Genomic DNA, 22,728 nt, shown 5'->3' on the forward strand with positions numbered 1-22,728 from the left:
TAGGCCGAGCCCAGTAAGGTAAATGATGCCTTTTCGTACGGAAGAAATACAGGGTCCACCACAATTTTAGCTTTAGGCAAAAGAATTAAAATTCTCAACGCCTTGTTTCTCAACTGTAGCCCACATCCTTTATACTTAAGCGAAAACTTTCAACACTATCACTAAGAAGAGTTATATCACTTTAAAGCTGCCACTACCATGTATCTTTGACCTGTGAGTATATAGCATATAATGTCTCCGGCTTTAATGGTAATAGAAATATTTCCTTTTATAAGAAATTTGACTCATGAATGAACAACAACATAACATGATTAGTATAGGATAAATCAAGATAAACTGCGACCATGATCCTGTATCATCTAACTGTTTTAAAACAATCTCTCAGTTGATACATACCCTTACTTATGGCAAAGATGCGTGCGATGCAGATAAGGCTGTTCTTCTACAGGGAAAACACTGATTATAGAGCTTTTGAGTTATACATTTGCTTTGAAGCTCGCGCACTGATACGGAACACGGAAGTCGTTTATAAAACACGACTTGCAAACTGAATTCGCATTTTCAAGAGCTTGAAGGTAGTATACCGATCTATTACAGAACAATAACATTTAACAGACCCTCAAGTAATGATACACCGTTAATCAATAAGGCCTAGAAAACGCAACAGATAAGAAATCATCGTTTGGATACTTTCAACTGTCTGCGAAATAAAAAAAAGTCAAAAAAACACTGTCGCCGTATGCGACACACTGTGCTAATAAGGCAGGAAAATTCTACGATGGATAAATGTGACCCAAATGGTCACAGAGTGTAACAAGCCTTTTGATTGCTATAATGACCTGCACCAGATGAGACGATTGCGAGGTAGATCGGTCCCCACTGCATTTGAAGGACATGCGAAGAATGGATGCATGTTCACTAGCGGCGTACCCAGTGATATTGTTGGCCTCCATTACGCTCTGCAATAGGTTCTTCACGGTCAGCCTTGTTCCGCTACATTTCTAACAAAGACAACTAAGCAATAAATAAGAGTATTCAATCATGTTTCTGTGAAATTCGCGAGCTTGAGCTCATCACACGATCTAGTGGCGTCTGATGGCACTGTCTCTAAGACGGGTATTGCCGTTGTAATTTATTCTCGCGATAGATATTACAGTCAGTTTACCACGAGTCTTTCGTTTGTTGGGCATTTAACATTTAATTTTCTTCAAATGGGTAAAATGACTGTAAGCACTGTGCGACTTAACATCTGAGGTCATCAGTCCCCTAGACTTAGAACTACTTAAACCTAACTAACCTAAGGACACCACACACTGAAACGTCTCCTTGGAAAAATTATAATGACTGTACTTAAACTGACACACAATATTTTTTTAGCGCAACGCAATCTGACTTTCAGAAATCCCTACAAAAGAATGGCTCTGACTAACATTAACCTATACCTTTCACAAATCACTTACCTCACAAAAATCTTCGTTACTCAAGCTACTGCAATACAGCGAGCGCCACTACTGTCAGCTTAATAAAAGATTCAAACTACTGAAGGCACCAACTACTGATAGGCATAGTTAGCAAATGAAAGATGTGGATAGAGAAGAAACAATGTATTTACCTTAATAGTGATCAAACGTCATAATATATATAGCACTTCATGACATCCAGTCTTACAAATTTCAAAACTCCGCCATTTCTCTCCCCACATCCACCACTGCTGGCGGCTCACCTCCAACTGCGCAACGCTACGTGCTGTTAACATCCAGCTGCCCAACACTACAATGGCAGACAACAATGCAAACTAGCCACAGACTGCACACAGCACAGCCAGTGATTTTCATACAGAGCGCTACGTAACGTTGCCAATAAGAAAACATAAACAGCCTACTTACATAGCCCCCGTGCTCCCCACAAAAAATTTTACAAATTGTTTTGGGCAGTGGCCAATAATGATTTGATAAAATTTTTCATAATTACAATAACAAAGAAATCAAATGCACACACTTATTGATACAATGTTGGTCAAAAGCTAAAATTTTCTCACAGTCCATAAAGACAGTCCTGATCATCCATCACAGTAAAATTGCAGTGTTTTTCTCAAAGTCTGAGCAATAAAAGAAAATGCACACGGAAGTAGTGGATTTCCATGCAGTCTTGAAGAAGCAGTGTTGTCCTTCCAACGGAAAGACAGTGCTGACTCTTGATATGCAGAGAGGTAATGGGCCACAACAGAGCAAACCCACAACAGAGTCATTCGAAGGTTTGAAGAATATTGGTATTGGCGGGCCACCAGAGGTGCAGATCCAGTGCAGTTCTTGTAGAGATAATGGTACTGGTGGGCCATCAAAGATGCAGACCCACTGTAGTCCTTGTAGAGACGGCCAGCAGCCATGTATTGCGACTGTGCAGGTGCACAATCACCATTGAAGAGTCTTGCAGATAATATAGCAAGTCCATAACCACCACTCGTACACTCACAAAGTTTAGGAATTGTCCTTAGAACCAGCAATACTGTTATCCAGTCCCTTGCTGAATTATTAACACATGTACAAACACTAACAGTCCCTACTTCTCACATATTGTCCATATACTATGACCAACAGAAACGTGTGCAGTGAAATGGAAAACTTAAACAGCCTACTTACAACACATCCATGCCCGAGGCAGGATTCGAACCTGCGACCGTAGCAGCAGCGCGGTTCCAGACTACGCCTAGAACCACTCGGCCACTAGTTTTCTTCACTATTTCTCCTGAACATTGAAATCTGAAGTAAAACGTCCAAACACTTTCAATTAAATCGTTCAAGTACCTTCCGAGGTGTTCGGTAACAACTTTTTCCTTTACGTATTTTATATGTACACTTATATATCATGTATATTAGAAAATGCTCTGCAGTGTCAAAGAAACTGGTATAGGCATTCGTATTCAAATACAGAGATTTGTAAACAGGCAGAATACGGCACAAGTGTCTGGCGCAGTTGTTAGATCGGTTACTGCTGCCACAATGGCAAATCATCAAGATTTAAGCGAGTTGAGCGTGGTATTACGGTCGGCGCACGAGCGATGGGACACAGCATCTCCGAGGTAACGATGAAGTGGGGATTTTTCCGTATGACCGTTTCACGAGTGTACCGCGAAAGTCAGGAATCCGGTAAAACATCAAATCTTCGACCACGCTGAGGGCCGGAAAACCTGCAATAACGGAACCAAAGATGACTGAAGAGAATCGGTCAAGGTGACAGAAGTGCAACCCTTCCTCAAATTACTGCAGATTGGAATGCTGGACCATGAAACATTGTCAGCGTGCGAACCATTCAACCAAACATCATCGATATGGTCTTTTGGAGCCGAAGACCCATTCGTGTACCCTAGCTGACTGCACGACACAAAGCTTTACGCCTCGCTTGTGCCCGTCAACACCGACGTTGGACTGTTGATGACCGGAAACATGTTGCTCGGTCGGACGAGTCTCGTTTCAAATTGTATCTAGTGGATGGACGTGTGCGGGTATGGAGACAACCTCATGAATCTATGGGCCCTGCATGTCAGCAAGGTAGTTTTCAAGCTGGTGCAAGCTCTGTAATGATGTGGAGCGTGTGCATCTCGAATGATACGGGTCCCCTGATACGTCTAGATACCCTCTGACAGGTGACACGTACTTAAGTATCCTGTCCGATCACCTGCATCCGTTCAAGTCCATTGTGCATTCCGACGTATTTACGCAATTCCAGCGGCACAATGCGACACCCCACATTTCCGTAATTGCTACAGAATGGCTCCATGAACATTCGTATGAGTTTAAACACTTCTCCTGGCCACCGAAATCGCCAGTAATTAACATTACTGACCATATTTTGGATGCCTTGCAAGGTGCTGTTCAGAAGAGTCTCCACCTCCTCCAATTCTTATGGATTTATGGACAGCCCTGCAGGATACATGATGATTCAGAGACTAGTCGAGTCCATACCACATGGTACTGCGGCACTTCCGCGTGCTCGCGGGGGCCCTATATGATATGAGGCAGGTTTACCAAAAAAAAAAAAAAATTGTTCCAATGTGTGTGAAATCATAACTGCTAAGGTTATCAGTCCCTAAGCTTACACACTACTTAACCTAAATTATCCTAGAGACAAAGACACACACCCATGCCCGTGGGAGGACTCGAACCTCCGCCAGGACCAGCCGCACAGTCAGGTTTACCAGTTGCTTTGTCTCTCCAGTGTATATAGCTCATGTCCGCCCAAATTTTCACTTGAGGATCGTGTAGAAATTTGAGGTAAATCGGCCAAGAACCTGTAGACATTTTTGGTAACAACCTTTCCCCTTTATACAGGGTGTCCCAGCTATCTTGTCCACCCAAAATATCTCTGGAACAATAACAGCTATTGGAAAACAACTTTCACCGGTATCAATGTAGGGCTGGGGCCCATGAATGTACATATTTGGAAACATTCTAAAACGAAAGAAAATGTGTTTTTTAACTCTTCTTGTGTCTAATTCGTACTTTCTCGGGTATCATTTGCACTGGCGCCGTGAGAGTCAAATATCATGGGATTATTCGAGCAGGCTGGGTACTGTATCGACCGGAGTGGCGTATCGGGAAATCGTGGCCGTTCAAACGCCAGTACCGTTTGCCCAGCCCTACTAACGTGACTTCTTTTATCGATGCTAAAGCCAGTGAAACTGCTTGTTATACAAGGAAAACTCTCACTCTGCTTGATCATGTCAGGTACATACGAGGCCGGTCTGATTATTCTGGTAAAAAAGAATAAAAGTTTGTTTTGTAAACCACTCGCTTTACTCCACGACATAGTCTTCTCTGCAAGACATGCACTTGGCCCAGTAAATCCTCAAGTTTTTTCGCCCCATCGAAAAAGTAGGTTCTGCCAAACACTGCTAAATACTCGTTGACCATAACTATCACTTCCTCATCTGATGAAAATTTCTTCCCAGCAAGCCAAAGTTTCAAGTTACGGAACAAGAAGAAGTGACTTGGGAGTAATTCTGGTGAATAGGATGGATGACGAACCAATTAAAAGCCCAGTTCATGCACTTTCACCATTGTTATCGATGATTTGTAGAATGGTGCATTATATTGGTGAAAGAGCATTTTTTTGCGTGGCAACGTTGATATTTTTTCAGCCAACGAAGGCTTCAGGTGATACAACAATGAAGCAGAATATGGTAAAGTTACCCTTCTGTTTTCCAAGTCATCTATGAGGATTATTCCTTGGGATTCCCAAAATACAGTGGCCATCACCTTGGCAGCTGATAAAATAGTCTTTGTCTTGTTCGGTGCACTTTCGCCAGACTTTGTCAGTTTTTTTCAGTGCCATTTTGAATTTTGTGTGTAATGATGGATCCAGGTTTCATCAACGGTCACAAATCCGCCCAAAATGTCTTGCCGAATTCGGTTCAAAGTCACGAGACATTGTGCTGAAATGTCCTATCGAATGTGCTTCTCGTAGTTTGCGAGCAGTCGCGGCACCCACCTCGCACGCAGCTTCTTGATAGCCAATTCTCCATGCATGACATTACACACTCGCTCAGCCGAGACGCTTACAATCTCAGCAGCCCCACGAATTTTTATTTTGCGGCCTTGCATTGCCATACTAAGGATTCTGTCAGTGGTCATCAATGTAGTGACTTCAACTGCGTGGCGGAGTCGCGCTTCGTCTTAGGTGCTTGTCCGTCCACATTTAAAGTCCTTAATCCAATGCAGGATGGTCTTCAATCATGGTGCAGAGTCCGCTTAAACTTAATCCAGTTCTATTTTAGATTTGTGTTGCAGTCCAACCCTTCAAATTAAAATGTTCAATAGCATTACGAAACTCGGTTTTCTGCATTTTCAATGGTAGTCGAGACACTGACCAGTTGAGACAACTGTCAACAATGAACTTCACGCTGAACGTTGTTGAAAGTCGTTATACGAATTTCGAAATACTCGAATTTCAAAACCATGAAGAATCAACAAATGGTTCAAATGGCTCTGAACACTATGGGACTTAACTTCTGAGGTCATCAGTCCCCAAGAACTTAGAACTTCTTAAACCTAACTAACCTAATGACATCACACACATCCATGCCCGAGGTAGGATTCGAACCTGCGTCCGTAGCGGTCGCGCGTTCCAGACTGTAGCGTCTAGAACCGCTCGGCCACTCCGGCCGGAGAAGAATCAACAAAAATGTTCCATTCTTTCATGGAAATTTACGACTTACGAAACCACACTCGTATACATGTGCAATGTATTAAAATTGATAATAATATTAACATATAACATAAAAATCTAATTATACACTGTGACTGAGTCAGCCTCACATCATTCACTAGCTACATGTGTTAGCCGCGCGGTCTATGGGCGCCTTGCCATGATTCGCGCGACTCACCCCGTCGGAGGTTCGAGTCCTCCCTCGGGCATGGGTGTGTTTGTTGTCGTTAGCGTAAGTTACGTTAAGTTACATTAAGTAGTGTGTAAGCCTAGGGACCGATAACCTCAGCAGTTTCGTTAGATAGGAAATTACCACAAAAAAAAAAAAAAATCATTCAGTATCTCCCCTTTCTCACAGTTGAACGGTCACTTGGTTTACTGAGCCGCAACTAATGTCACTGTTAACCAAAGCGAAAGCCAGAGTACGCAAGAGAAATGGAAAACTGTTTCGGAAACATGGAAGGCTCTCTCTTTTTCTCCTAACGTATGCCTCACACAGTATATATGCGCCTTATATTAAAACCAGTACTTACGCTAATAATATAAAAATGTACTAATCGGAAATCAGCCTCTCATTGCAGGAATCTTTCAGTGTTTGATCTTCAAATGGTGAGTGAGACTAACAGAGTAGCATCAAAAAGAAAGTTAGGCTCTCAAGTTTGCAGATCTCTTCCGTGCATGTAACAGATCCTGTAGTTAACGATGTTATAGCTAGAAACAAATGTGAGTGGAACGGGCGAATTACATAAAAACTTTTACTAGTCTTTTGTCCTATTCTGCTCTGGACATGCATTATAAAAGAACACGTGAAATTATGCGACCAAAGTAAGGTAACTCAAACATTATCAAAATAATGCTGTGTCTAAGTAGGAAATTAGTTTCGTTGCGACGTAAGAGATAACTTCCTGTAGTCAATATTTCATTGCTGTAGGGCTTCTGCTACAGTTCGTTATCTCCCGCGGAAGGTATTTACATTCGCTGGTGATATTTTCCAATACGGCTGTGTACATGTTGGTGATTACCAACCTGCGCTGCGGTTCCAACTTCTGAGCATGTTATCGTTTTTCCGGCGGTGAATGAATAGGCAGAGATGAATGGGCTGTTTACATATTGTGATTTGGATGCGTGAAGGAAGCATCCGGCTGTATTGTTGAGGCAGCAATTGCAGACGGCCGCTCTAGAAGTAATTTCCGAGCTACCTGCTCGACGGGCGGTTGCTTGCGGAGTACCGAGAAGCGGCTGCCACGTCTCAGATCAGCGGGCGTACGGCTACGAAGTGGAGCGGCAGGTGACTTCATCTGTGTAAGTACAATACGAACTCTCGTCTGTAGGGCTGGAGAAAAACTGCATGGTTTCGCGTGCAACCGTATGTTCAGCGCGAGACGTTATTATCCTGGTGAGTTTACTATTAAATTACTGATAAGCCGCTCCAATTGCTTTTTAGAACTTTACTAAGTTCACACGACCGGTTTCTGTCTTTACATTAGACCATTATCAAGTGTATCTGAAAGTGCCAAACGTTAATTCATTGGCACAGAGATATTTTTGCTTTTTATGATAGGATATGAGAGCTATTCTTATACAGGATGAGCATTAGTTAAACTGACAAACTGCAGGAACGGAGTCCTGACTAGAAATGGAGGAAAAAAGGTCCGGAAATGGATCGGTGTCACTGTGGATGGCGCTGACGAATGCGATGTAGAAGCGCGCTTCCGCCACGCAGTTGAAGCCACAACATTGGGGACTGCGGGCTTTCAAAATAACTAAAAAGCACCCTCCGACTCAACGTTGCAACATTAAAAGTTTTTGGCGACTCCATAGCGTGTTGTGTACACAATGACCAAATATTGGATAGAATTGGAAGGAAAATCAGCATCGGCCGTATTTTGTTGTTTTATTGTCAGCAAAATCGATTTTCGGTCACTTAGTGACCATCCTCAGTGCTGTAATATACAATTAAAATTGGCAGGCACTGGTATGAAGCTACAACCACAAGCATAAAGCGATCACATAAACTAGCAAGTTTATGTGATCGCTCTAAGCTTGTGGTTATAGCTTGATACCAGTGCCTACCAATTTTAATTGTATATTACAGCACTGAGGATGGTCACTAAGTGACCGAAAATCGATTTTTGCTGACAATAAAACATCAAAATACGGCCGATGCTAATTTTCCTTCCAATTAAAAGTTTTTGTCTGGTTTCCAAAAAATGGTTCAAATTGATCTGAGCACTATGGGACTTAACTGCTGAGGTCATCAATCCCCCAGTACTTAGAACTACTTAAACCTAACTAACCTAAGGACATCACACACATCCACGCCCGAGGCAGGATTCGAACCTGCGATCGTAGTGGTCGCGCGGCTCCAGACTGTAGCGCCTAGTACCGCTCGGTCACACCGACCGGCTGTCTGGTTTCGTTGTCTAGGGGCTGGGATACGTAGTTGCCGCATTACGAGCCGAATACTGCTGAGTCTACAGTATATAATATGAATAGACACATGAATCGAATGGTTGAAGGTTCCTATCACTCGGCAATTGCGAATTAATCTAGAAATTTATAAATGAAAGATTGCAATTAAATAAAATCTGCAGGTACTATTTTAACGACTTTAAATGATGAGTACGATACTAGAAGTACTTTTGAGAATGCGGTATATTCCTGCAAAACACTTATTGGTGTCGATGGTCCAGCAATTCGATAAAATATGAGTTGTATAACAGGGAAACAATAGATTCCTACTGCAAGTAATTAATTATGAACAACAACATAGTTCGCGAGATATTCACTTCTAAACGCACACTACGTCTTCATTATAGAAGCCACGGAAATCACACAAGAGCACAGGTCGGCACTCCGAAACATTTCCAACTCTTGCGATCACGCGCAAACCCGCGACCGTGCGTCCGCCGCGCCGTCCAGCACTTTCCGTGTCGTGTCCCGTTCTATCCAGCACTCCTCGTGTCCAGTGCCGTACTCCCCGGACTACCCCTGTGTCCTCTCCGGAAACTCGCTTCCATCCAGTCTCCCCATTCACGAGCGTTGTGATTGGCTAGAGCGCTCGCGCCATGTCTTCATGCCAACGCAGTCACAGAAACATAACGAAACTTAAGCGAAATACTGGATTTACATTTAAATACTTGTAATTAAATAAATATTCCTACCGCTGGACCATAAACACGCTCTAAAACACATTATTAAACACATAAACAATTAAATAAACATATATCAAAAGAAAAGAAGCAAAAGGTAGGCCAGGAGCCTAATGTCCCTGTGTTTTCTAAAACACAGTAAATATTTAACCAATTTCTTCATGAACAAGATATATCGGGTATACCAAAGACATATATGAATAAATATATTTATAAGCATGCTGCTACCGTTTTATCTTTTAACTGTGGAGTACTTATGGCCTGACGCGATCGATGGTAATCGGCCACTTTGATCTCCAATAACTCATGTACTCTTCAAGTTACATGCCTGTAATTCATACCAATTTAGCTTTACACTAATAGCTTTCTAAAGACACGGCAATCTACACAATCGGATGAAGCGTTTATGTTTTGGAAATTCATTGCTGGGTGTTACTTGTATAATTTACCGTCTGATAATAAACTTTAAACTAATAAAGATATTGAAAATTTGATTACACCATCAGAATCGTCGTGCAAATAATAGTAATGTACATCTTTCTTTTCGAGATATCATGATTCATCTGGCTACTATCAATTTCTATACGAACTGTGAAATGTTTGCCATTAAGGTTTCACGAAGTCCGCCATCTTTGGCGCTCCCCCATAGACATCTCCTTCATTGTCACAAAGCTCCGTCCACGTCACAGCGGAATTCCCAGCCACGCGGCTGGACCATGCGCTGGGGCTACCCCTCTCGTCCGGCTAATACACTCCTGGAAATGGAAAAAAGAACACATTGACACCGGTGTGTGAGACCCACCATACTTGCTCCGGACACTACGAGAGGGCTGTACAAGCAATGATCACACGCACGGCACAGCGGACACACCAGGAACCGCGGTGTTGGCCGTCGAATGGCGCTAGCTGCGCAGCATTTGTGCACCGCCGCCGTCAGTGTCAGCCAGTTTGCCGTGGCATACGGAGCTCCATCGCAATCTTTAACACTGGTAGCATGCCGCGACAGCGTGGACGTGAACCGTATGTGCAGTTGACGGACTTTGAGCGAGGGCGTATAGTGGGCATGCGGGAGGCCGGGTGGACGTACCGCCGAATTGCTCAACACGTGGGGCGTGAGGTCTCCACAGTACATCGATGTTGTCGCCAGTGGTCGTCGGAAGGTGCACGTGCCCGTCGACCTGGGACCGGACCGCAGCGACGCAAGGATGCACGCCAAGACCGTAGGATCCTACGCAGTGCCGTAGGGGACCGCACCGCTACTTCCCAGCAAATTAGGGACACTGTTGCTCCTGGGGTATCGGCGAGGACCATTAGCAACCGTCTCCATGAAGCTGGGCTACGGTCCCGCACACCGTTAGGCCGTCTTCCGCTCACGCCCCAACATCGTGCAGCCCGCCTCCAGTGGTGTCGCGACAGGCGTGAATGGAGGGACGAATGGAGACGTGTCGTCTTCAGCGATGAGAGTCGCTTCTGCCTTGGTGCCAATGATGGTCGTATGCGTGTTTGGCGCCGTGCAGGTGAGCGCCACAATCAGGACTGCATACGACCGAGGCACACAGGGCCAACACCCGGCATCATGGTGTGGGGAGCGATCTCCTACACTGGCCGTACACCACTGGTGATCGTCGAGGGGACACTGAATAGTGCACGGTACATCCAAACCGTCATCGAACCCATCGTTCTACCATTCCTAGACTGGCAAGGGAACTTGCTGTTCCAACAGGACAATGCACGTCCGCATGTATCCAGTGCCACCCAACGTGCTCTAGAAGGTGTAAGTCAACTACCCTGGCCAGCAAGATCTCCGGATCTGTCCCCCATTGAGCATGTTTGGGACTGGATGAAGCGTCGTCTCACGCGGTCTGCACGTCCAGCACGAACGCTGGTCCAACTGAGGCGCCAGGTGGAAATGGCATGGCAAGCCGTTCCACAGGACTACATCCAGCATCTCTACGATCGTCTCCATGGGAGAATAGCAGCCTGCATTGCTGCGAAAGGTGGATATACACTGTACTAGTGCCGACATTGTGCATGCTCTGTTGCCTGTGTCTATGTGCCTGTGGTTCTGTCAGTGTGATCATGTGATGTATCTTACCCCAGGAATGTGTCAATAAAGTTTCCCCTTCCTGGGACAATGAATTCACGGTGTTCTTATTTCAATTTCCAGGAGTGTATTTGCCACCGTATGTTTACTGCCGGGCTCTGGCTTGACGAACGTCCTGTGCGGCCCCCCCCCCCCCCCCCGCCCCCCCCAATTCCGGACATATAATATTTCCAGGGTGCCACATCTCGCCCGTTACCTGACAAGACCACTGACAAAATCCACAATATGGCGATGCAAGGCCGCCAAATAAAAATTCGTGGGTCTGCTGAGCGAGTGTGTAATACTCTGCATGGAGAATTGGCTATCAGGAAGCTGCGTGCGGGGTGGGTGCCGCGACTGCTCAGAGACGACGAGATCATCGGACAAAATATTTCAACACAGTGTCTGGTGACTTAATGAGAGTTCCTCTGACCATGTGTCGTGTGTTCCTTGTGTGCTGCAGGCTGTGCGCCTGATTCAGCCTAAGCAGTAGAACGGTCCGATATTCGTGTTGGGGACAAGCAGAGATGATGTCTTTGTACGGGCAAGCAGAAGAAAACGGCCGAAAGGCTTCGCTGCTATACAGAAACAGGTACCCTACTATACCAACCACATCAAACAGCATTTCGAGCCCTCTTTCATCGTTTGTGTCATTGTGTGTCTTTTCAGACGGACGAATGTCCAAGGAGGCGACAGACTTTGCGTACAGCAGATTGGGAAGCCATGGGACTGCACGATACTGAGACGAACCATATTACAAGCTCCAAACAAGTGGCCCACCAACATGACTCACAACGGAAGACCTCGTCTCTCCGCCACTGGCCTCTCAGCAAGGCTCAGCTCCCCACTGTCGTAATTTCGAAAATGAATCATATTCCGATACCACGGAATATTCTTCCGAATGCCGACCAACCATATTTTAGTCTTTTGCCGTCCAACGCTGAAAGTTCGCGATTTAAAGCCTATACTCGTACAATGGTACGCTTCTGAGTAAAAATCCTTGGAAGTAACCCAGCCAGCATGGTTTCCGAGGTGCCGCTTCTTCGTTCCCGTCACCTGTGTCTATGATTTTTGTAATTTCCGAAGTATAATCCTTCCAGTTTGGCCACACACACCGGCCAGTCGCGACTCTGCTGCGCTCCAGTGCATAGGTGCAACGACGTCTGTCTTCCTACTTCCTGTGTTTATGCAGGAACAACACCTGTGTGGGCCTTCCACCCAGGGCTTGAGTTCCGTGTGGCATTTCATTTCTACTGTCGTTCCGACCTCTACTAGTGTGATAATAAAGACACTCCACCACCTTTCATGTAATAAGCGTTAACAATTATTTACAAGGCGTACGTGACAATTCAGTCTCCTTTAAATATTCATACATACAATGTACTACCTATCAAATAATACCTTATATGGTTGTAGATCACGGCAAAGTATGTGGATGAGTCCTTGTAAGGTGCGAAATTATAGCCACCTCACAATGCTGGAAAATAAATTTTTATCATTTGCCCAATAACATAAATTGTCTGTCGGGTAGCGATTCAGGTTTTAAAACTGCCCTAAAAGCATGACACCGGGACAACTCCATAGCATTTACGAATATAAACTTAAAAATTGGTAGCCTATAACTAAAATGTGTCCCCCCCATGAACCATGGACCTTGCCGTTGGTGGGGAGGCTTGCATGCCTCAGCGATACAGATAGCCGAACCGTAGGTGCAACCACAACGGAGGGGTATCTGTTGAGAGGCCAGACAAACGTGTGGTTCCTGAAGAGGGGCAGCAGCCTTTTCAGTAGTTGCAAGGGCAACAGTCTGGATGACTGACTGATCTGGCCTTGTAACAATAACCGAAACGGCCTTGCCGTGCCGGTACTGCGAACGGCTGAAAGCAAGAGGAAACTACAGCCGTAATTTTTCCCGAGGGCATGCAGCTTTACTGTATGATTACATGATGATGGCGTCCTCTTGGGTAAAATATTCCGGAGGTAAAATAGTCCCCCATTCGGATCTCCGGGCGGGGACTACTCAAGAGGATGTCGTTATCAGGAGAAAGAAAACTGGCGTTCTACGGATCGGAGCGTGGAATGTCAGATCCCTTAATCGGGCAGGTAGGTTAGAAAATTTAAAAAGGGAAATGGATAGGTTGAAGGTAGATATTGTGGGAATTAGTGAAGTTCGGTGGCAGGAGGAACAAGACTTCTGGTCAGGTGACTACAGGGTTATAAACACAAAATCAAATAGGGGTAATGCAGGAGTAGGTTTAATAATGAATAGGAAAATAGGAATGCGGGTAAGCTACTACAAACAGCATAGTGAACGCATTATTGTGGCCAAGATAGATACGAAGCCCACACCTACTACAGTAGTACAAGTTTATATGCCAACTAGCTCTGCAGATGACGAAGACATTGAAGAAATGTATGATGAAATAAAAGAAATTATTCAGATTGTGAAAGGAGACGAAAATTTAATAGTCATGGGTGACTGGAATTCGAGTGTAGGAAAAGGGAGAGAAGGAAACATAGTAGGTGAATATGGATTGGGGGACAGAAATGAAAGAGGAAGCCGCCTGGTCGAATTTTGCACAGAGCACGACATAATCATAACTAACACTTGGTTTAAGAATCATGAAAGAAGGTTGTATACATGGAAGAACCCTGGAGATACTAAAAGGTATCAGATAGATTATATAATGGTAAGACAAAGATTTAGGAACCAAGTTTTAAATTGTAAGACATTTCCAGGGGCAGATGTGGACTCTGACCACAATCTATTGGTTATGACCTGTAGATTAAAACTGAAGAAACCGCAAAAAGGTGGGAATTTAAGGAGATGGGACCTGGATAAACTGAAAGAACCAGAGGTTGTACAGAGATTCAGGGTGAGCATAAGGGAGCAATTGACAGGAATGGGGGAAATAAATACAGTAGAAGAAGAATGGGTAGCTTTGAGGGATGAAGTAGTGAAGGCAGCAGAGGATCAAGTAGGTAATAAGACGAGGGCTAGTAGAAATCCTTGGGTAACAGAAGAAATATTGAATTTAATTGATGAAAGGAGAAAATATAAAAATGCAGTAAGTGAAACAGGCAAAAAGGAATACAAACGTCTCAAAAATGAGATCGACAGGAAGTGCAAAATGGCTAAGCAGGGATGGCTAGAGGACAAATGTAAGGATGTAGAGGCCTATCTCACTAGGGGTAAGATAGATACCGCCTACAGGAAAATTAAAGAGACCTTTCGAGATAAGAGAACGACTTGTATGAATATCAAGAGCTCAGATGGAAACCCAGTTCTAAGCAAAGAAGGGAAAGCAGAATGGTGGAAGGAGTATATAGAGGGTCTATACAAGGGCGATGTACTTGAAGACAATATTATGGAAATGGAAGAGGATGTAGATGAAGATGAAATGGGAGATATGATACTGCGTGAAGAGTTTGACAGAGCACTGAAAGACCTGAGTCGAAACAAAGCCCCCGGAGTAGACAATATTCCATTGGAACTACTGACGGCCGTGGGAGAGCCAGTCCTGACAAAACTCTACCATCTGGTGAGGAAGATGTATGAGACAGGCGAAATACCCTCAGACTTCAAGAAGAATATAATAATTCCAATCCCAAAGAAAGCAGGTGTTGACAGATGTGAAAATTACCGAACTATCAGCTTAATAAGTCACAGCTGCAAAATACTAACACGAATTCTTTACAGACGAATGGAAAAACTAGTAGAAGCCAACCTCGGGGAAGATCAGTTTGGATTCCGTAGAAACACTGGAACACGTGAGGCAATACTGACCTTACGACTTATCTTAGAAGAAAGATTAAGGAAAGGCAAACCTACGTTTCTAGCATTTGTAGACTTAGAGAAAGCTTTTGACAATGTTGACTGGAATACTCTCTTTCAAATTCTAAAGGTGGCAGGGGTAAAATACAGGGAGCGAAAGGCTATTTACAATTTGTACAGAAACCAGATGGCAGTTATAAGAGTCGAGGGACATGAAAGGGAAGCAGTGGTTGGGAAGGGAGTAAGACAGGGTTGTAGCCTCTCCCCGATGTTGTTCAATCTCTATATTGAGCAAGCAGTAAAGGAAACAAAAGAAAAATTCGGAGTAGGTAAAAAAAGTCATGGAGAAGATATAAAAACTTTGAGGTTCGCCGATGACATTGTAATTTTGTCCGAGACAGCAAAGGACTTGGAAGAGCAGTTGAATGGAATGGACAGTGTCTTGAAAGGAGGATATAAGATGAACATCAACAAAAGCAAAACAAGGATAATGGAATGTAGCCTAATTAAGTCGTGTGATGCTGAGGGAATTAGATTAGGAAATGAGGCACTTAAAGTAGTAAAACAGTTTTGCTATTTGGGGAGCAAAATAACTGATAATGGTCGAAGTAGAGAGGATATAAAATGTAGGCTGGCAATGGCAAGGAAAGCGTTTCTGAAGAAGAGAAATTTGTTAACATCCAGTATTGATTTAAGTGTCAGGAAGTCATTTCTGAAAGTATTCGTATGGAGTGTAGCCATGTATGGAAGTGAAACATGGACGATAAATAGTTTGGACAAGAAGAGAATAGAAGCTTTCGAAATGTGGTGCTACAGAAGAATGCTGAAGATTAGATGGGTAGATCACATAACTAATGAGGAAGTATTGAATAGGATTGGGGAGAAGAGAAGTTTGTGGCACAACTTGACCAGAAGAAGGGATCGGTTGGTAGGACATGTTCTGAGGCATCAAGGGATCACCAATTTAGTATTGGAGGGCAGCGTGGAGGGTAAAAATCGTAGAGGGAGACCAAGAGATGAATACACTAAGCAGATTCAGAAGGATGTAGGTTGCAGTAGGTACTGGGAGATGAAAAAGCTTGCACAGGATAGAGTAGCATGGAGAGCTGCATCAAACCAGTCTCAGGACTGAAGACCACAACAACAACAACAACTAAAATGTGTTATTGCTGACATTTCTTTGATCGATATTAGGCCGTGGCCAACGCATACTTCGTTGCCTCGCGTTTCCAATGCTGGAGATATCATCAGGGGCTTTAATGACTTTAACATCATTTACAGTCTCTAACAAGTTCAGCAAGCCGTACTGTTGTAAACAGAAAACTGTAATATACTGGGTGGTGGAAAGCAACTCGATAATGAGCTCACATCAGCGTAGAGGAAGTCGAACCCAGTAAAATTTTCCACATAGCCATGGGTCATAAACGCAACGTTGTGGAGTCATGACCGTAGAACGGCAACCATTCGGCGATGAAGGCGCAGAAATGTGTGAAATCAAACGAACTTACCCCAGCTAATATCTGTAATGCTCAATATCACAATTATTAACTAAATTAGCTGAAACTAATGGATTCAGCTAATCACTCAAAGCTAGGTTAACTCTGAATTTAATTTGTTAAGATAATGAAATTTACTGCAGTGTTTCGCACTAGCAGTCTACATGTGAAACTGTAAGTTAAAATGTTATGAATAATAAAAACCAAAGACCAAAATTTACAATTTTTCTAATGTCCAGATAGCATGAACGAACTTTTATTGTAATGGTTACAGTAGGTGATTAAGCGAGAACTAAGGTAATGGTAAAAAAAAGGAACAGGCATTAAATTTCAAACAGTCTTTTTTTCTGAATTTATGTTTTATAATAAAAGCACGAAATTTACAATTTTTCTAATGTCCAGATAGCATGAACGAGCTTTCATTGCAATGGCTACAGTAGGTGATTAAGCGCGAACCAAAGCAATGGTAAAAAAAAGGAACAGGCATTAAATTTCAAACAGTCTTGTTTCCTGAAATTATGTTTTATATTAAATGCACGAAATTCCTACCTCCAACATCGCTATATAGTTGACATCATCGAAGAAAAGTTTGAACCACGACTCGAAAGTTCGTGGAATTGTTGCAAAAGACTGCGGTTGTGTAAACATGTTCCTGCTTCCGAGATTAACTGTTATAGCCGTGATCCACAACTGTGCATTCGCGGCCTCTGATTATCTGGAAAACTTGGCTCCATTCGACACCTCCTACCCTGTTCTGATCTTATTACCAGTTTTGTGTTCCCCACCTTGAAACGTAAGAATCATAGAAATTTGTTTGAGTCACGGTGTAGTTATAATATCTTTGCCTGTACGGATCCTCCACACGAGTGACACCCGCTAACGTCAGCTACCACAATGACATTGAGGCGCGCATTCAAAACAATCGCGAGAGTGATGCTAAGCCAAGTGAATGCATCTTGAGGCCCAGGGTGAGGTTTAATCAGTGGCAACGAAGGAGATGTCAGCATTCATCACCAGAGGCAGCGAGCTGCAAAACAGAACAATTGCCGAGTAAGCGCTCTTGCTCTCTGGAGCGGGCCCCTGCCTCCAGCGGCAGTGCGTAGCGCAATGACGGCGGGGGAGGAATAAAAACGCGTTCCTAAGAAAGCACGCTGTGTACGGAGGGGTGCGCTGTCCAGTCACAATATCTGCAAGCCACTAATCCGAAAGGACCAATTACTCAAACCCCCTTAAGGCTTTTTTCTGGGTGCAGGAGAGCGCTTTTCTTAGCTAGCAAGAATTCTCCCCGCGGCGTTGGGGTGTAGCCGTGACGTATACTGATGCAGACACGGTGATGGCACACTAGCAGGGGTTAATCTTCCGGCTCTCTACGTGATTGCTTGTTCCTTACCTCGGAAGAATACGGGAGGATGCAGATGCAGCGGAGAATGTGCGAGCAATGTTCGAGGGTATAAAGGAGGAGGGAGTGCAAAAGAAAAAAAAAAGAAAAAAGATCGGTTTGGGTACGGCGGGACAAGGCCGTTGTGTGCTGGTAGCTGCGGGGCGTCGCAGATAAGGGAGGAAGGGTGCGCTAGACGGCCGTGAGGGTGCTCGAACCAGGTGGGCGTCTCTGACAATGCGGCCCCGTCGATAAGTAACACGGGTGATGGGTAGGGGGAGGGGGAGGGGAAGGGGGAGGGAAAGAGGGGGGGGGGGGAAGAAAGATGAAAATGCGCGTCGCGGGGGCTGATTTGTGTCGTCGTTAGCGACCGTCTGCTGCCGCCGTGTCAACCATCGCTGTTAGCTCCAGCTGCCACGAGGCGCGCCATTAACGCGCGAGGCAAATTTACTACGTATAGTCCGACACCTGACAAGCCACGACTTACAGACTCCGGTTCACTCATTCACACGTCGTGTCTTATAATGACGAGGAGCGTTTCGGAGCGTACAGTGTCAGGCAGAAGTGGCCACTGCAGGCTGCACTACTGTAGGCTGTGGTTGTAAGGTAGGGGAGATCCCCACAGTACCAGCAACCTTAGCCTTTTCGCTTATAAGATGAGAAATATTTGAAAATTTGGCAATTTAATACAGTAATGTGGCACTTAAACCGATGCCTTATGGTTGTACTTATATCTTTCTTTCTTTCTCGGGGCCTTTGTCCCGCTCCAACGCGGCGTCGGCTTCGTTATTACGGATATGGCAGTGTTAAGGAGGGTAGGACGTCAAACGGGCCGACTTGGAGCAGGAGAGGCATCACAGGACATTTTAATTTCCAGTGTCTATACTTTTACAAATAAATTCATAAAACTTTGTCAGCATCAATAGGAAGGATTCAGGATTCACACTCACTGCAGTGGAAGTTCGAAAACATAACTAAATAATTTTTTTACGTGTGAAATTTCATCAATTTTTCACTTACTAATAGCTACATTTGTTGCTATAGGTACACTTTTCATCATAAGTTAGAGAGATTCTTCGATGAATTTTGCACAGCATACATACCATACTCACAGGTGTATGAAACTCTAGCATTTATTTAATTTATTAAAAATCGAATCTGTTGTATTTTAAACTTCATGTTTAGAAAAAAACACAAATTTCGTAGTTAATTACCTGAATTTTTACCACAGTTTTTAATAGATTTGGAAAATTCTAGACTTTCATACACCTTTAAGTATGGTTTGTATGCTGTGCAAAATTCATCGAACCATCTCTATTACTTATGAATAAAAGTGTACCTATACCAACAAATGCTGCCATTAGTAAGTGAAAAAAATCATGAAATTTCACATGTAAAAAAAATTACTTCGTTATGTTTTCGAACTTCCACTGCTATGAGTGTGAATTCTGAATCCTTCCTGGTCATGCTGTCAAAGTTTTATGAATTTATTTCTAAGAGTATAGACAGTGGAAATTAAAATGTCCTGTGGTGCCTCTCCTGCTCCAAGTCGGCCCATTTGACGTCCTCCCCCCCCTTAATTGCAGATGGTGGCCGGATGCCCTTCCTGACGCTACCCCGAACCCCCCAGGACGGAAGTAGCGTAGTCCAGCTGTCTGCGTCTATCGTAAGTCATGAAATAGTGAGAACGTTTTCAAATGTCTGTGAGTCATGTAACTGAGGCGGAACTTGGGGACCAGCCCGGTATTCACCTACCGGGATGTGGAAAACTGCCTAAAAACCACGTCCATGCCGGCCGGCATACTGGTCCTCGTCGGTAATCCGCTGGGCGGATTCGACCCGGGGCCGGCGCGCCTACACGAGTCCAGGAAGCAGCGCATTACCGCTCTCAGCTACCCTGGCGGATTATGGTTGTACTTGTATGATTTAACTGAAATTTTACAACAGCGACGGGTTATGTAAAAGTAAAAGGAAGCGTTTCTCAGTCAATAAAGGAGTTGTCTTACAGCACCGGCAATATTGATAAGTTATATTATAGAATTAAAGAAAACGATCAAACAAATTATTATATGAACAAATTTCACTAACTTCAAAAACCATTGGTCACTTATTGCAATGATCAGAAATAAAATACAATATAAGTTCTTGTTGTACACAACCATGTGCCCACTCTTTACATATAGTGCAATATATCCATTCTATTTCAAACGATTTACAGCATATTACACATATTGGGCTCTCGTCCCTTGTTAGAGTTTCCCCACCAATTCTTTTGTCTCTTCGTATTTTTTGTATCACTATTTGAACTATTACTTGTTTGTTTCTGTTGCGTGCATCTCACGTTTCTCTACTGAGCGCTTGACACGACTTCAAATCACTTTCTGACTTCCTTTTCTCTGCTTTTTGTCCTTTATTCGATCACCTGAAGTGCTCCTCGGGACATGAAAACACTCAGCTGCCTACCTTACCGTCATTTCCCAGATATTACCTGCCGGCCGGAGTGGCCGTGCGGTTCTAGGCGCTACAGTCTGGAACCGAGCAACCGCTACGGTCGCAGGTTTGAATCCTGCCTCGGGCATGGATGTGTGTGATGTCCTTCGGTTGGTTAGGTTTAATTAGTTCTAAGTTCTAGGCGACTGATGACCTCAGAGGATAAGCCGCATAGTGCTCAGAGTCATTTTGATATTACCTCATTTACTGCCATCATCATACACTCCTGGAAATTGAAATAAGAACACCGTGAATTCATTGTCCCAGGAAGGAGAAACTTTATTGACACATCCCTGGGGTCAGATACATCACATGATCACACTGACAGAACCACAGGCACATAGACACAGGCAACAGAGCATGCACAATGTCGGCACTAGTACAGTGTGTATCCACCTTTCGCAGCAATGCAGGCTGCTATTCTCCCATGGAGACGATCGTAGAGATGCTGGATGTAGTCCTGTGGAACGGCTTGCCATGCCATTTCCACCTGGCGCCTCAGTTGGACTAGCGTTCGTGCTGGACGTGCAGACCGCGTGAGACGACGCTTCATCCAGTCCCAAACATGCTCAATGGGGGACAGATCCGGAGATCTTGCTGGCCAGGGTAGTTGACTTACACCTTCTAGAGCACGTTGGGTGGCACGGGATACATGCGGACGTGCATTGTCCTGTTGGAACAGCAAGTTCCCTTGCCGGTCTAGGAATGGCAGCACGATGGGTTCGATGACGGTTTGGATGTACCGTGCACTATTCAGTGTCCCCTCGGCGATCACCAGTGGTGTACGGCCAGTGTAGGAGATCGCTCCCCACACCATGATGCCGGGTGTTGGCCCTGTGTGCCTCGGTCGTATGCAGTCCTGATTGTGGCGCTCACCTGCACGGCGCCAAACACGCATACGACCATCATTGGCACCAAGGCAGAAGCGACTCTCATCGCCGAAGACGACACGTCTCCATTCGTCCCTCCATTCACGCCTGTCGCGACACCACTGGAGGCGGGCTGCACGATGTTGGGGCGTGAGCGGAAGACGGCCTAACGGTGTGCGGGACCGTAGCCCAGCTTCATGGAGACGGTTGCGAATGGTCCTCGCCGATACCCCAGGAGCAACAGTGTCCCTAATTTGCTGGGAAGTGGCGGTGCGGTCCCCTACGGCACTGCGTAGGATCCTACGTTCTTGGCGTGCATCCGTGCGTCGCTGCGGTCCGGTCCCAGATCGACGGGCACGTGCACCTTCCGCCGACCACTGGCGACAACATCGTTGTACTGTGGAGACCTCACGCCCCACGTGTTGAGCAATTCGGCGGTACGTCCACCCGGCCTCCCGCATGCCCACTATACGCCCTCGCTCAAAGTCCGTCAACTGCACATACGGTTCACGTCCACGCTGTCGCGGCATGCTACCAGTGTTAAAGACTGCGATGGAGCTCCGTATGCCACGGCAAACTGGCTGACACTGACGGCGGCGGTGCACAAATGCTGCGCAGCTAGCGCCATTCGACGGCCAACACCGCGGTTCCTGGTGTGTCCGCTGTGCCGTGCGTGTGATCATTGCTTGTACAGCCGTCTCGCAGTGTCCGGAGCAAGTATGGTGGGTCTGAAACACCGGTGTCAATGTGTTCTTTTTTCCATTTCCAGGAGTGTATTTTCTTCAGTGCCTTTTCCTTTCATTTTTCCGTAATTCCCACCCAGTACACTCTGAAAACTGAAGAGAAAGAGTTATTATTATTTTCCCCTAATGTCCTGACCGGTCGGCACTGGACAACTGGGCAGACGGCACCGTACGACGATCATGCAATAAGAAAGAAGGATACCGATTTTGTTTAGTACACTATGTCTTGAAAGTTTTAAGACTAGGATATTCTTAAACAATACAGTTAAAATAAATGCAAAAATAAATTTAATTACTCACCTCATAAAGATGTACCACAGTCTTGAAAATAACTTCATGCGCTCTCCTCCCACACAAACAACATTATGTGCTCACAAATCACAAACAGCTGAACGCAAGACAAAATACCCGACTACCATGATTCGCATCATGGCGTCTTTCAGCTCACCCTTGTGTGCAATGCCACCTAGTACTTGAAACGAGAACTAGCTATGGTCGGTACTGTAATACGGTCGGTACTATAGGACTCTCCCCTACG

Source organism: Schistocerca piceifrons, chromosome 6 (assembly GCF_021461385.2).
Source record: "Schistocerca piceifrons isolate TAMUIC-IGC-003096 chromosome 6, iqSchPice1.1, whole genome shotgun sequence".
Lineage (NCBI taxonomy): Eukaryota > Metazoa > Arthropoda > Insecta > Orthoptera > Acrididae > Schistocerca > Schistocerca piceifrons.